This window comes from Gracilinanus agilis, chromosome 3 (genome assembly GCF_016433145.1).
Source record: "Gracilinanus agilis isolate LMUSP501 chromosome 3, AgileGrace, whole genome shotgun sequence".
In the NCBI taxonomy this organism is placed as follows: Eukaryota; Metazoa; Chordata; class Mammalia; order Didelphimorphia; family Didelphidae; genus Gracilinanus; species Gracilinanus agilis.
Genome location: NC_058132.1, coordinates 211,648,644 through 211,665,031, shown reverse-complemented (window position 1 = coordinate 211,665,031; position 16,388 = coordinate 211,648,644). Strand labels below are relative to the sequence as shown.

Genomic DNA, 16,388 nt, shown 5'->3' with positions numbered 1-16,388 from the left:
ATGGTTCCCAAGTTTAGTTCAGGTATACTGTGGAATAATTTCTAGGAAAATCTATATGTATAACATAGAATAACTGAACTTTTGTTTCTGGTCTGGATAACAAATAATATTCAATAAAATTTGACCACCACTGATATCTCATCTAAATTAGGCTTTCCATTTTAAAAATCCAATATCATAGGTTCATTAGACACAGAGGTGGAAAGGTTACTTAACATCGGTGCCTTGTTTTTAAAATATAAGGAATCAGACTATAAGAATTTGTGCTTTGGCCTGTGTCATGAAATGATGAAAAGGGGAAGGTAGAACTTGTATCTTCCCAGCATACGGTAAAATGAAAATAGGTATTTTTCTGGTTAATTTAGTCTATGTGAATTGTCATAGTAGATCATTCAAACCCTAGTCTCTGTATCTGAAATCCCCTTTAAAATTTTGAGGAAGGTTGCCAGTTTTTACTGTATGTGGGGAGATCCAACAGCTCTTGCCACTAAGGACACAGTCACCAATGGTAAAATTAATTGATAGCTTTTGGGATGTCAAAATATTCTAACCCCTGAGTACAGAGATCCATTGTCATGCACTAGTTGGAGACGCTGATTTATACATTCCTTCTTGGTAATTTTCTACTTCATGGTAAACTCTTCAAACAATCTTGAGGTGTGTGAAATGAGTTTTTATTATTTATTTCCAATGGTAACAGTAAAAATGGGCAATTACCAGACTCTCCATGTGAATTTGCTCTTAGTAAACAGGGCCTATTAAATGTTTCCTTTTTAGAGGTAGAAACACTTTAAGGCTAATCAGCTAAGTCTTAAGAGTCACTAGAGAAATCAATGTGAACTCAGTGTTAATGGTGCAAACACACATGTGCTCTTGTCTATGTTCTATTTGGTGCTTAGCAATGAGAGGGAGCAACACTACATGTGCAATACCCCTCCAAAAGCATTTTAACAAGGCCCACTGCAATGTCTGATATAATTCCCTTGTTGGACAAGTTACTTGGCCCATAGCTCACAATTAAAGACCCAAAATAAAGATGTAAGGAGAAGTTATAATGAGTCTCAGAAGGTCTTGTTCATGTACTGATGAACAAGGACCTTAGAGATTCATTAACTGAAAAGTTGTCTTTTAAGTGAGTGCCTTAGAGAATATTTACCAAGATGATGTAAGAGTGAAGAAAAGTTTTTCCTGATTGAATTTCATTCCTGTTAATCCATGTAAAGTCCACATGGTCATTAAAAAAAAAAAATTTCTGGGACTTATGAAAAAGAATGCTATTCCCCTCCAGAGAAAGAACTGTTAGAATAGAAATGCAGATGAAAACATGACTTGTCAGTTGTTTATTTGGCTTTATGGTTTAGGGTTTTGGTTTTATAAGATTATTTACTTACAAAAATTAATAATACAGAAATATGTGTTGCGTGGTAATACATGTATAACCCAGATTGAATTGCTTGTCAACTCTGGGAGCGGGGAGGGAAGAAGAGAGGGGAGTCAACATGAATCATATAACTTTGGAAAACATGTGGAAATTTGTTATTAAAATAAATTAAAGCTAAAACATTAAAAAATACATATCCGGACTCATTTAAACCATATTAATCCTTTGGCCATTACTCATTTGGTTAATGAAACTGAAAGTCTTTTGAGAATGTTTCTTAACATAGAGAAAGCAAATTATCCTTAATTATTTCAACATGGTTGATGTTTCCTGTAACTGACTAATTTTATTTATGCTGAGTTATAGATATTATTGAAACAAATTTCAGATCTTACTACATATACTCTACATCTGCTTAATCTAACCAAACTTTATTTCTATTTTTTTTGTAATGTGTTGATCCAAAGAAATCATCTTATTTATGAATTAAAACTACCTTAATTATTAATACTTTGTCTAGTCCATATAAGGGCAAATTGTTCAATCTCATTATGTAAAGATGAGAACCATGTCTCCACACATCTTTTAATCCTTTTTGATTGCTTTCTCAGGACTATAGGATCATAGTTTTAGATATGGGACTTGCAGGCCATTTATTCCAAGGCCTTTCATTTACATATCAGGAAGGTAAACCTAAGAAAAATAATGTGAATTCCTCAAGATCACACAAGGATTAAGTAGGAGATTTAAGCCTAGTTTATCTAATTCCAAATTTAGCACCTTTTCTAGTACCCCACTGACTAATGTTTTGTCAAAAGATCTTGCCAAGGTTCAACAAATTTGTTCAATATTTGCTAAAATCAGAATTATGACTACTAACAGCATCAGCCAGCTTATTCTTAGTAGTAGTTATAATTACTTGTTAGTAGTTATCATTGTATGAAAAATGAAAATGGACAAGTTATACAAAAATCTGGAGGACTTTCACTTTAATGGATTCATGATTTCATTGGTACAGGTATTTCTCCAATAAAAATAAAATACATTTCATTTGCAGGATAATATCTTGTGTGATTCTTGTCCACATCCTTACAAAAATCCTTCTTAGAGTATTTATTAAATAGCCTAAAGCCTTTCTCTGTAGGTTTTAATACTTTGGGCATACCAGTAAAATATCTGGTCTAGCTAGATGGAGGATCAAACACTGAGCTAAGTCAAGGATCCCAGTAGTCTTAGAATCAATACTGTGTATTGGTTCCAAGGCAGAAGAGTGGTAAGGGTTAGGCAATGAGGGTTAAGTGACTTGCCCAGGGTCACACAGCTAGGAAGTGTCTGAGGTCAGATTTGAACCGAGGAGCTCCCATCTCTAGGCTTGGCTCTCAATCCACTGAGCCACCCAACTGCCCTCTATATAGCTCCTTCCATGTATTAGATACCATGCTTAGTGCTTTACAAATATTTCATTTGATCAACACAACCCTGGGAAGTAGGCACTTCTATTATCCTCATTTTGCCACTGAGAAAACTGAAGCAAACATTAGTGAGGTGCCCTATATCATGCAGCTAATAAGTATCTAAATTTGGATTTGAACTCGGGCCTTATAAGCCCAGTGCTCTATCCATTGTGTCACCTAGCTGCCTTAAGACCCTTACAATTTGTGCAACACTGAAGAAGTTATTTTACCTCTTTCAGTTGCAGTGTGCTCATCCATAAAATGAGGGAGTTGGACTTTACGCCTTCACTGGTTATTTCTAGTTCAATATAAGATACTATTACTCTCTGTTGTCCTCTCACCACCACTGACCTGCTGGTCTTCTTAGAGTCTAAGCACATAGGAACAATAGGGGAGATGGAGGGAAGGGGGCAGGTGACAGACCTGCTTTGGGGGAGGATTGGCTGCCACATGGTGCTCAGCTGGTGTTGGGTGACCATCTTAGTCTTCACGATCTGGACCTTTCCACTGAAAATCCTATCAGAAGTGGCTGCCAAAGGTGTCCAGAGACGGGGTTGGACGCGGAAGCAGCTGCATATGTACCTCATCATGACCATTGTGGCTGCCCAACCGCTCTCCCCCAAGGGCTGTGAGGCTCCTCTGCTCTCTTCACTGCCCTCTGCTCAGAGCCCAGAGTGGGAATTGAAAAGGACCAGGCCACTGACCTTTGGAAACGGAAAAAGCAGAAAATGGAGCCGGATGCAGAGGAGGGATCCATCCCTCTGGACTGAGCTGTCGGGTCTCTACTATCCCTCTCCTCACAAAGCCCTGGCTCTTGGAGAGGTACCGCCTCCTTCCTTCCGCACAAAGATTCAGCTCCTTGCTTGTGGTGCTTCAGGATGAGACCTTGACTACTACTACCCTCTTCCTCAGTCCTTCCTATCTCCTCCTCCAGTCCCCATCCTCTCTAGAGGTACTTAGACATCTGTAATTGCATAGCATGCTCCAAGCTGAGACTGCCCTCAGACATCTGTTACGGGGAGAAATAACCCCCCTGGGAGTGCTACTGAGGGGGGAAAATATCGAAGTAAGATCTACGTTGACAGCGACAGGGAAAGGCTCTACAAGATGGCCAGCACCTCCATTGTGAATGAGACCAATGCTGAGCTAGCTTGCACATGCAGGAGGTTCCGGGAAAGAACTTGTCCTGTGTTCCCAGTGCTAGCCAGCAACTAGGATGTATGTGATGGAAGCCATGGCTGAAATGTAGAGATCTGGGCCATTGATATAGAACCTAGAGGCTACTGGCATGTTCTGCTGATACTATACCTCCCAATCCTGGTGAGGATGGGAAAACGCCAAGAGCCCCAGTTTTTCCCTCACATACACAGTGTCCACAGCAGAATAATACTTCAGCTTGGTGACAGGAATGAAGTGGTCAATGTTCTTATCTATTACCTCCTTGCCACGGGCAGTCAGGCTGCTCCCATAAGCTTCAGTCATGTTAGACACAGGAAGAGTGAAGAAAATCAGCTGTGAGGGGAAAGGGTAACCTGGGGTTGGGGAGCAGGATAGGGTGTGGGGGTGGGGAGGTAGAATTGTTCCCAGGGCCCTGGACCAAGCCATTGTCATGAAAGAGCTTGTGGGGATCAGCCAAGCTAGGCTCTGCCACAGGGACCCTCTTCTTCACGGGGTGCCTCTGGACCCCCACTGGACCCCAGCTGCATGCTAAACCAGAAGAGCCACTCCGACCTCAAAGGACATCAAAAAGGATAGCACAGCCCCATGCTACTATGCTGAGCTAATCTGTAGAGTCATTGGCTTTTTTTTTTTAACATTATTTTCCCCTATTTTTTTCTGATACAGAAGTTCTATAATCTAGAAGGAATGCAAAGCTTTGAATAATTAATGCTTTATTTATTTGAAGTTAGCTACAGAAAAATTCAATATTGAGCTCATTTTATATGACAAGATAGGGACTTCCTTGTATGTATGTATAAGAAGAAAAGATAACCATTCCCATTCCAGCAAATATTCGCCTCATGACTTATCATTAAAAGTTACCCTTAGTTCTGTGTTCCTACAGTGATGAAGACAGAAAAAAAGAAACACAGGAGGAAAATATTCCTTTAGTTTTTAGACCATCTATAAACATTACTTTAACAGATGATAGTCTGAACATGAGATCCTTACCAAATACCTGGAGAAATTATTCCATATGGTGATTTTTTTTTTATTCATCCAATAAATGGGAACTAAATGTATGAAAGCGTTATCTATTCTGGAAAAAACAAAAAGAAGGATCAATAGCATTGATTTTGTAATACATGCATAGCCAATAATAAACCACTTGATGTGTTGAATATGAAGAATATTTTGTTCAAATATGATATGGACCAATAACTTCCAGTTCTCATATTTTGTGACTACTTCATGGGATGTTTGGGAAATATTGTCATATTTGGACAGATAAAAAAAAAAACAACAATCTGCCCTACATTAGAAAAACAGTCTGCCCAACTTTTGTCTCTGACACCTATCTCTACAAATATATCACTATGCCTTATTAGTCAGAAAATAACACTTGTTTATTCAAACAAGGACTTGTAGTGGTGGCTTCAAAACTAAGCAGGATACAACCTCCCAATTCTTCCCAAAAAAGGTAGTGGGAGAGTAATAAATTGGAGTAAGTTTAGAGAACTTAGAATGGTGGGAGAGAGTATTCTTATGCTATTCATTTAGTATTAACTTTTTAGAAGTTTCCTGCATCATGAGAGAATAATTTTTAAAATTAAAATCTTGCATGAGTTTAAGTTAATGAATGAATTAAGTTAATAAATGAAATTAATATCTAAAACAACTTTCCCTGCTATTTCTAATATATTATGATTCTGATGATAACTTTCCTTCCCAATAACCATATGATCAGAATTTCAGTGAGACATAAGGTAATAGAATAAACAAAGGAAAATTGTAGGAAGTCCCCAAAAAGTGAGGAAAGGACCTACTTGTACAAAAATATTTATAGTAGCCATTTTTGTGGTGGCAAAGAATTGAAATTGAGAAGCTGTCCATCAGTTGGGGAATGGCTAAACAAATTGTGCTATATGATGGTTATGTAATACTATTGTGCTGTAAAAAAATGAACAGGATGATTTCAGAAAGAGCTAGAAAGACCTACATGAACAATGGAGAGTGAAATAAGCCAAATGATCCAGGACAGTTCTAAGGGGCTTATGGCAAAGAATTCTATCCTTCTCCAGAGAAAGAACTGTTGGATTTGGGATATGGATCAAAGGATATGGTTTTTCACTTTAGTTAATTTGGGTTTCTATTTGGGGGTTTTGATTTTCAATGAGTATTTTCTTTTAAAAATGAATATGGAAATATGCTTTGCATGATAAAAATCTATAATCCAGATCAAATTGGTTACCATTTTCAGGAAGAGGGAGAGAATGAAGGGAGGGAGATAATTTGTATCATATAACTCCAGAAAATTTATATGGGAAATTGCTATTACATCTAATTGGTAAAATAAATTTTCTTTATAAAATTTTTAAAAATGTAATTGGGAGGGGGCAGCTGGGTAGCTCAGTGGAGTGAGAGTCAGGCCTAGAGACAGGAGGTCCTAGGTTCAAACCCGGCCTCAGCCACTTCCCAGCTGTGTGACCCTGGGCAAGTCACTTGACCCCCATTGCCCACCCTTACCACTCTTCCACCTATGAGACAATACACCGAAGTATAAGGGTTTAAAAAAAAAGGTAATTGGGAGATATTTAACAAAATAAATAAAAATACAACATAAATAAAAATAAATAAAATGGGTTATTTTTCTATTTTTTATTCGTTCATGTGGGCAATTTATTTTTTTGTAAATATTAATCCATTTTGCTTAAATTGTCAGATTTATTGACATATAATTGGGTGAATTAACTCCTAGTCATTGCCTTAACTTATCTTTATTAATTTTAATTAGTTATTAATTAGCTATCCAGCCTAATTAGAAGCAGAAATGTAGATCAGAGATAGAGCTGTAATTTGAATACTGTTTTCTATAAGAGAGAGAACAGCCACAGAATGTTTGCTGCAAGCTCTTTAAGGAGAAGCCTTGGAAATAGGATTGAGGACTCTTTAAGAAGCCAGAAGAAAAAAGATTTGCATATTGGGAAGGCAGTTACAGAACTCTTGACCTGTCTCTTGAACTCTTTTTCTTGAACAGGTTGCTAGAGATTTTTCTCTGGGACTATCTGTGAATGATTTCTGTGAGAGTTAACTTTGAGAAGTTGGTTGAACATCTGTGAAGTTGAAGAAAGTTGTTTGGGATTGAGAGCTTTTTTCCCAGAGAGAGAAAAGCTGCCATGAGGGGGCTCTGTTTCCTTTCACTGGAACAGTGTCAGTGTCTGGCTCCCAGCTGGGAGAGTCAGAGAGGCTAGCAATCTCTAACAATCACATCGGACAGTTAGCTAAGGCAGCTAAAGAGTTAATATAAATTAAAGTTCATAATTTTAGAATAGGCTAATAAAATAGATTTAATACATAGTCAGTTAGAATATGAAAGTGTAGTGTCTATCTGGTAGACAAAGAAGACATCCTATGAAGGGTAGTTTGAATTCTGGATTTTAGTTAGAAATTTTAGTATTAGGGTAAGATTATTTCCTGCTTTATTCCTACCTGTTTTATTCTGTCCCTGCCTCTCCTTATACTTACAAATACATAAGTGCTGGATTAAGCTGTGTCCAGCCGGTTTATCCACTGCCTTCAACTAGGTTAACCTAACAGCTTTAGCCTATGTCTACCACATGATTAGTGTCAATCAGCTATCAATAGCCAAACCCTAAACAAGATCAATATTACCCACAACATCTTCATTGGTGGTGAATTCATACTTTTTATTTTTGATACTGGTAATTTTATTCTCTTCTTTCCTTTTTTTAATCCAATCAACTAATTTATTTTATGATCTATTCATCTTTTTTCATAAAACCAACTCCTAGTCTTATATCTCAGTTCAGTGGTTTTCTTACTTTCAAATTTATTAATTTCCCCCTGCACAGTCAAATAGATTTATCTACTCTTTCTTCATTTTATTGATGTATGTGTTTAAAGTTATAAATTTTTCACTAAGTAATGCTTTAGCATACATTTTTGATATGTTGTCTCATTGCTATGATTCTCTTTAATAAAGTTTTTTGTTTATCTAATTTGTTCTTTTAGCCACTCATTTTTTAGAATTAGATTATTTAGTTTTCAATTAATTTTTAATTTGTCATTCCAGGATCTCTTATTAATTGTAATTTTTATTGCATTATATTCTGGAAAAGTGTAGGAGTCATGTAACCCTGAGAAAAATGTATTTCTTTCTATTGTCATTCAATTTTCTCCAGAGAGCTTTTAAATCTAACTTTTCTCAAATTCCATTCACCTCTATAACTTCTTTAATATTTATTTTTTACTTGTATTTATCTAATTCTGAGAGCAGAAAATTGAGGTTTCTACTATTATAGTTAGTTGTTCTTGTTTTATAACCCTTATCTCCATCTTAGAATCAATGATGTGTATTGGTTCCAAGGCAGAAGAATCTAAAGGCTAGGCAGTGGGTTTTAAGTGCCTTGATCAGGATCACATAGCTAGGAAGTATCTAAAGATAGGATATTCTGGGATCAAATGTTGTATCAGACTCTTCTCAGCTGTGTGAACCTGGGCAAGTCACTTGACCCCAATTGCCTAAACCTTACCACTCTTCTGTTTTGGAACTGATATTTAGTATAAATTTTAAGATGGAAGGTTAAGGTTTAAAAAAGAAAGAATTACAAGTACCATCTTCTCATATAGGAATATAAATAGTTTGACCTTATTGAGTCCCCTTAATTTTCTCTTTTTTTGTTTAGCTCTTTATGCTTCTCTTAAATCCTGTACTTGCACATCAAATTTTCTGTTCAACTCTGTTTTTTTTCATTGGGAATTCTTGAAGTCCACTCATCACTTCCTGAAAGAGATCCTAAATTAAAACTCTAGTTTTGCTGGATAGATGATTCTTGGTTGTAATTCTAGTTCCTTGTAAATCTAGTTCCTCTGCCTTCTGGCATATCAAATTATTTAATGAAGAAGCTGCTAAATCCTTTATAACCCTGACTGTGGCTTCACAATATTTGAAATATTTCTTTCTGGCTGCTTGAAGCATTTCCTCCTTTACCTGGGAGCTCTATAATTTGAGTATAATATTCCTGGGAGTTTTAATTTAATTTAGGATCTCTTTCAGGAAGTGGTGGGCATATATTTTTACCATTTGACCAATTCTGCTTTTAAAGGTATTTTCTTCAGTAATTTTTGTGCATCTTCTCCAAACTGTTGACTCTTTCCTGCATAGATTTCATTCCTTTTCCTGATTTTTTTTGTTGTCTCTCTAATTTGATTTTTGAAATCTTTTCTGAGTTATTTTGAGCTTAGGGCCTGAGACCAATCCCCATTTTTCTTTGAGTTTTTTCATGTAGCAGTTTCATCTCATTGTCCCCTTCAGAGTTTATGCCTTTCTTTTCTTTACCTCCATAATTTTCTACGATTAGGTTAGATTTTTTTTTATGTTTTCTCATTTCCATAGCCTTTTCCTCAACTTTTATTTCTGTATTTAAGGTGGGCTCTGTTCCCCATGTAGAGAGAGCACTATCTTACTAAATTCCTCCTTGAGTCTTTATTATAAACTAAAATGCAACTAGGCATTAGTATGTATAAAAAGGTTTAAAAAGTCAACAAATAGTTCTACATAGAATGTGTTAGAACAGAAAATTTATTTAATAAATTAAAATGTAATTTTTGAATCTGGTCTAATTCTTTAGAGCTTTTATCTTGAAAAGATGCTAAAATAAAACAATTCCTCTTATTCATACAATCTCTTTCCATGCACTCTTTTAATCTAGGTCTGGGTTTCTCAATTTGTTCTGTGTATTATGGACTCCTTTGGAATTCTTGCAAAATCTAGGAGCATTTCAAAATAGTGCTTTAAAATAATTAAAGGAAATGCTAAATTTTCAATTGTAAATTAGTGAAAACAGAGATTTCTTTTCCCCTACCTAAGTTCATGGACCCTAAGTTAAGAAACCTTATACTGACCTAATAACCTACACATATGCTATGAGTGTTCTAATAAATGTTTAAGAACCAGCTTCCTCTGCCCTACCCAAAAGTGGGCACAAAATACTTTTTTATTTTAATCTACATAATCAATATTTTTCTATTACTTTCCTAAGTCAAGATGATCAACAAAGCAATAAATCAAGTCACATTATATATTATTTGTCAGTTTCCCAGATGTAAGTGCTCATGCTCAAAATTTAGCAGTCCATGAGATGGTGGAGAAAGTACCAGCACAGTCCTGAACATAGGCTGCATGTTCTCCTGCCTCTGTTGCTTTGCTTCTATTGTTCCCTATGCCTGGAATCCCACTTTTTCCCTACCTCCTTGAATTTTCACTCAATTGTTACGGCCCAACTCAAATTACCTTCTTCAAGATAGCCTTCCCATTTGGTAATGATCTTTAAAGATCAGGTGTCCTGTAGTTAGCATTTTGCTGATACTTCTTTTATGAACTCACCATTTATTATAAGTCATTGTGCCTATTTCAAATCACCTTATAGACTATAATGTCCACAAAGTCAAAATCTTTTATCTACCCAAGAACTTAGTACAGTTTTTTTTTGTGTGTGTAGCATATACTTTTGTAGGGGAGGGTGAATTAAATTTTTTTGTAAAAGAAGAAAGAAACAATAATTCTAAAAATCAATTCATCTTTATTGTGAGCTTATTTTATGTCACACAAGGAAAAGTCCTTAATTCTAAACACCTGAAAATTCTTCAGAAGTGGGGAGGTGGGGGGAAATAAGAAGAGGTAAGACATCCTAATCGTTGGTGTCCAAAAGATAAGAAATTAGCATGATTTCTGTGGCAAGAAACATTTATGGGAATAGTTCAGATTGTAGCTGTGATAACCTTGAAACCATAAGGGAAGAGAGAGACTGATGATAATGCTAAAGGGACACACTCAGAATCCTTGTAAAGTTTAGGTTATACCAGACTTTAGTCAGGGCTCCCAAGTTCAGAAGGATAAATACATAACACTTGGGTCATTCTCCTACAGCATACTCACTTGATGATGAAGATGAGAATTAGGAGTTTTTTGGTCCATGTAGGGTCCCACCAGGTTTTCTACTCCTGATGTCACAGACCAGTAGCCAACAAGTTTTCAGAAGGAAAATTTCATATATGGGAAATATTTTTAAACCTACCCTAGTTCCTTGCCTGCTGGTGCATCTCATAGATGTGAAGTATCCAAGAACAAAAAGCACTGAACAAAATTCTGGAGTAAATGTTAATTTATAAATATGTTTACTATATCTGAATACCATAGATCAGTGATGGGCAAACTTTTTAAAGAGGAGGTCAAAGGAAAGGAAATGCTCATCTGTCAGTCTTTTTGTAAGGCAACTCTTTCGAAGTTTCATTGTATTGTATCCTACTCATTGTATTTGTCAGATTAGGAATAATGTCACAGGCTGCCAGATAAAGCATTTCAGGGGGCTGCATCTGGCCCCCAGGTCTTAGTTTGCCCCTCACTGTGTAAAAAAGATGGCACCAGGGATGTTAAAATATAATCTATATAATTTGTGGGTACACACACTGGGTTGAAGGAGAGACAGGACCAGGATAGGGAGACCAGAGTACACAGCTAAGCTGCTGCTAACTGTCAAGAATGGCTGTTGGTCAACTATCACCCAGCTCACCACTAGGCCAGAGTCTTTGAAACCAGCAGGCAAGGTAAAAGGTTTTAACAGTTTTAATTATGTTCAACTAAGTAAAGGTGGGATAGGGGATTCTACAGTAAAACCTAAAGGGCAAAACCACAGGGCAAGGGGAGAACTTGACTTCTCTAATCTTAGTGTCCTAAGCAGGCAGGGCCCAAAGGAGCAGTGCAGGAGTCACTGGAAAGTCTGCTTCAAACCTGGTTCCAGCCAGGTTTGACCAGCACAACTAAAGGCCTGAGGGTGGCTTTGAGGGTTCTCAGGGTAATCCACAGATGATCACAGGATGCCAAGAGCCAAGGTATCCAAGTAGAGAGAGTGTGCTTGAGAGGCTGTCCACCAATTCCCAAACTCCTCCTCCACTTGGTGCAGCTCTGCAGGTCTTGTCCACTTGCTAGAAGCCACCACCACTCAGGATCCCAGGGAATCAGGATGCAGGGTGTCCTTAACTCTGAGATCTCCCAGGGCTAGCAACAGTTTTTGCCAACCACTAATGGAGTCTCTCTCAGAGCACAAGCAACTTCCTGCTCCTTCATTTCATCTTGGAATCCTCCAGTCCTTCCTGCTAGGTCCATATAAACTATTGCTACATAAATTGCTAAATAAATCTTCCTCGCAACAACTGCCATAGATGATATACACACTAGCTTGGGAGTGCTGATTTATTAGAAATTGAGACCATGAACAAACTTAGTGACACTCTTTTTTTTTTGCTCACATTGAATCAGTGAACCATGAACTCCTCATTTATATAATTATAGATGTCTGCTGGAAGGGGTGAGATCACAAGTTGGGGAAAGTTTCTGAGTCCAGCCAAGATTGTGATATCAAGTTCTTATCTCTATGAGAGTAGGCCCCATACATTTACAAAAATTATCAGAGTATGAGTAAGACTTTCCTCTTCTTTTCTCCCTTCTTCAACCTCACAATCAATTACAGTGCTCAAAGATCCTAAAGAATAGATCTGGGAGCAGAGATAATGGATAATACTTGCTTCTTTAACAATATCTGCTTTGGAAATTATGAGAAATAAATAAAATTAGTGGAACATTACTAAAACATGTCAGAAATGAGACTTTCCATTTATATACATATAATATAAACACACATATATAAATATAGAGAAAATTTGAGGGCCATCTACAATCCTATTATATTCACGAGCATCTGTATAAGAAAGGAGGGGCAATGTTGAGACTTCTACAAGCTGATCTGACATCACAGGCAGCTTGCTTCCAGGTAGCAGATGGATATAAAATTCAAGGAGTATAATCAAAGATTTAAGTGTCCAGCATGTGTGGTCCTCTTGGGGTACTGACTAACTGCAAAGAATATACTTCAATAAGTCTTAAGATATTTTTGTGTGTTTTGTATGTGAATTGTTTTTTTCCTTTTTTGTCACTGATTTAGCTCACATATATAAACAAAAATCACTCACTTAAAATAGTATTTACTGCTAAATTTTTGGAATTCAAATAGTAGGAGAGAATAGCTGATTTTTCTTTTTATTTGGAAATCTATTGGTACCTGAATAGAAAATAAAATCAGGATGCCAAGCAAAAATGTAGCTCTGGTCTCTACATTAAATGAATTAAAGTATATAAAGTACTTAACAAGCCTTATAATGCTATATAAATACGTACTATTATTGTCTTAATTATTCTTAGAAGGGAAACCATCTTTCACAAAAAATACTTGTTGCAAAAAATCAGGAAGTTTTTGAGGGGGAAAGGCTACCACATACCTAAGTTATATTTTCTATTGTTATAAGATTCTGAAAAATCATAGGAAGCAATCTTGAACTTTTTACTAAGTAAAAATATATACTGGTTTGGATTAGCACATTTGAAATACATAAATTTTGAGTTAGTTAGGGTTTTTATCATTTTTTTGCTTAGGAGCAATAATACTGATTCTCCAAACCCACCCTCAAGATGTTTTTTGCTCCTCCTTGCAAGAGGAAAGGCACTTGTTATGCATTATGGTCTGGAAAATGGAAAATGTCCTCATTTACAGTCACTTCTGTATAGAATTCAAAGTTCCATGGGTCAGATCTCTTGCTTCATTTCTTCTATGTACTCAGCAATACAGTGTCCTTGAAGAAAAAAAAAGTTTTCCCTTTTTCCAAATCATTATGTAGTTGTGGAGTTACTCTTATTTTCTTCTTTTAGCTCCACTTACCCACAGCATTTCTTTGTTGGATTTGATTTTCTTTTCTGTTGACTCACAATTTCAGTGCCCAGCATGTATGGTCCTCTTGGGGGTATTGACTAACTGCAAAGAATATCCTTCAATAAGTCTTAGGATATTTTTGTTTGTTTTGTATGTGAATTGTTTTTTTTTTTGTCACTGATTTAGTTCACATATACAGACAAAAATCACTTACTTAAAATAGTATTTACTGCTAAATTTTTGGAATTCAAACAGTAAGAGAGAATAGCTGATTTTTCTTTTTATTTGGAAATCTATTTGGTACCTGAATAGAAAGTAAAATCAGGATGCCAAGCAAATGTAGGTCTTGTGGTCGGATTTTGTGTTAGGACCTGTCCAAAGGAGGCTCTGTAAGGTTCTTTTCCTTTTATAATCTGTGCCACTGCTGCTACTGATCCAGATGAGGTGAATAGTATTAGGTTCAACTTTCTGCCCCAAACCACAACTTTTCTTTTAGTTTCTTCATGGTCTACTATGGATTCTGGTCTCACTGATGTCTCTCTCCTTATCATTGTACCATCCCCTGTTTGGTGTTAGTCTCCACCCGTGAGGTACTACAGAAAGATTTCACTAGGCTATTAGAGATTAAACCAGTCTCAGACCTCCTACTCAGCCTCCTTGTTGATGCTGAGACCCTGTGTCTCACTGTGGCTCCCAGTGTTTCTTTCTTTTTTTTCTTAAACCATTACTTTCTGCTTTAGTTACAACTCTGAGACAGAAGGGCGAGGGCTAGGCAAATGGAATTAAGTGACTTGACAGGGTCACACAGCTAAGAAGTATCTGAGGCCAGATTTAAATTTAGATCCTCTCTATTCCAGATTTCAGTGTTTCAAGGATTTAAGGGCAGGGTCCCAACTCCATGGGCAATAATCTATAATGGCTGGTTCTTGCCCTTGATTCTGTTCTAACAGACTACTGAAGCTTGCCCTGGCAAGCACCCCATTGAGAGGACTGGGTGGCTTCAAACCTTTTAGTGAGAGCTCATGCTGGCTTCCATCGTGGAGCTTCTTTTCCCATTTCCTCTATGTTCTATGTTTATCTGAACATGGCCAGGCTTCCCTAGGGTAACACTTACCAATCTTCACCATTCTCTTTGTATATTTCTGAACTGGATAGAGGGACTTCTGTCATTTTTGTTTTATTTTTACATTTGTTTTCTGGTGTCCTTTTGAAGTGCTTTCTGAGATTTCAATGGTAGAGCTTTATGTGCTTTCACAGCATCTTCTTAACATGAAGTCTCCAAAGGTCTAATCTCAATAGTCTCTAGATTCCTACAGTAAGAAGATAGTATTGAAGAGATGGGAGTGAGAATGCAAAAAGTTGTTTCTACTTCTGACCCAGAAATAAAGTTATCAGCTGGAGAGAGAACATTGAATTCTTTAGAGTTTTGTTTCCCTATTCCTAGAGAAGTAACTTTATTTTATCTGCTAGATAGACCCCTGAATTAGTGGCTATTTTTTATAATCATTGTAGTCTCTTACTAGGAAAGAGCAAAAGAGCTTCAGTGAAAAGAAAGGTGAATAGCAAGGTGTTAGGACACATTCCTGGAAATTCTACTATTGGGTAGGCTAATGCTGATGGATCATTTGAACTTGGGAATTCTGAATTTCAGTAAAGCCAAACCCTATTGAATGTCCTTATTAAGTCTGGCGCTAATATGATGAGTTTCTGGTGGGGGGTTCAGGAAGGGGGCAGGTTGCCTAATATGATTGAGCCCAGCTCAGAAATAGAACAGGTCAAAGTTTCTGTGCTGTATCAGTAATGAGACAGGGTCTATGAGTGACTTCTGTGTTTTCAGACTATCTGAGCAAGACAGTTTAGGTTTCTAAAAGAAAAGTAAAGGAAGAAAATGATTATTGATATAGCAACTACTATGTGTCAGGCACTGTGCTAAGCTCTTTTTACAAATATTATCTTGTTTGATCCTTACAAAAACTCTGTGAGTTAGCTGCCGTTATTATCCCCATTTTGTAGTTGAAGAAACTGAGGCAAACAAGTTAAGTGACTTGCCAAAAGTCACACAGCTAGTGACTGAGCCTGGATCTGAACTCTATCCTTCCTGACTTCAGACCCAGTGCTCTATGCCCTGTATCACCAGCTACCTCTAGAAAGAAGAAAAAAAGGGAAAGGAAGGGAAAAGAAAAGGAAAGACAAAATAAAAGGAATCTAATCTTTGATTACAATTTGTGAAGTTAAGGGTTGAGTGTCATGAATAACTCAAAAATAGCAGAAGCAGCCAAAGAACAGAAAGAGGTCATCAGAGTCTGGGATGGTCTGGTACTGAAAAATAAGACAAAATGTATCATTGTACATTCTTGTCCATATCTTTCTCCTGCTCTCTGCTCTTCCATACCCACCCTCCCTACAACCCCTAGCACTTAGGTAGGACCAAGAGAGGAATTGGATGACAGAGCTGGAGAGCTGAGCCAGGTCCTCAAGCTTTTTGCACACCCACAGGCCCATAGAATGTGTCCCCATCATTCCCTCAATCTAGAGGTTTTGCATCTTCCTGAAACTGAACAGACAGAAAGGAGCATTAGGAACTGATTCAGGCCTTCCTCATACCCTCTT

General features: G+C 36.9%; 1 pseudogene; it reads right to left on the bottom strand.

Annotated features, from left to right (window-relative positions):
* Positions 1 to 3,908: 3,908 nt before the first annotated feature.
* On the bottom strand, positions 3,909 to 14,905 carry LOC123239105 (annotated as a pseudogene).
* Positions 14,906 to 16,388: the final 1,483 nt, after the last annotated feature.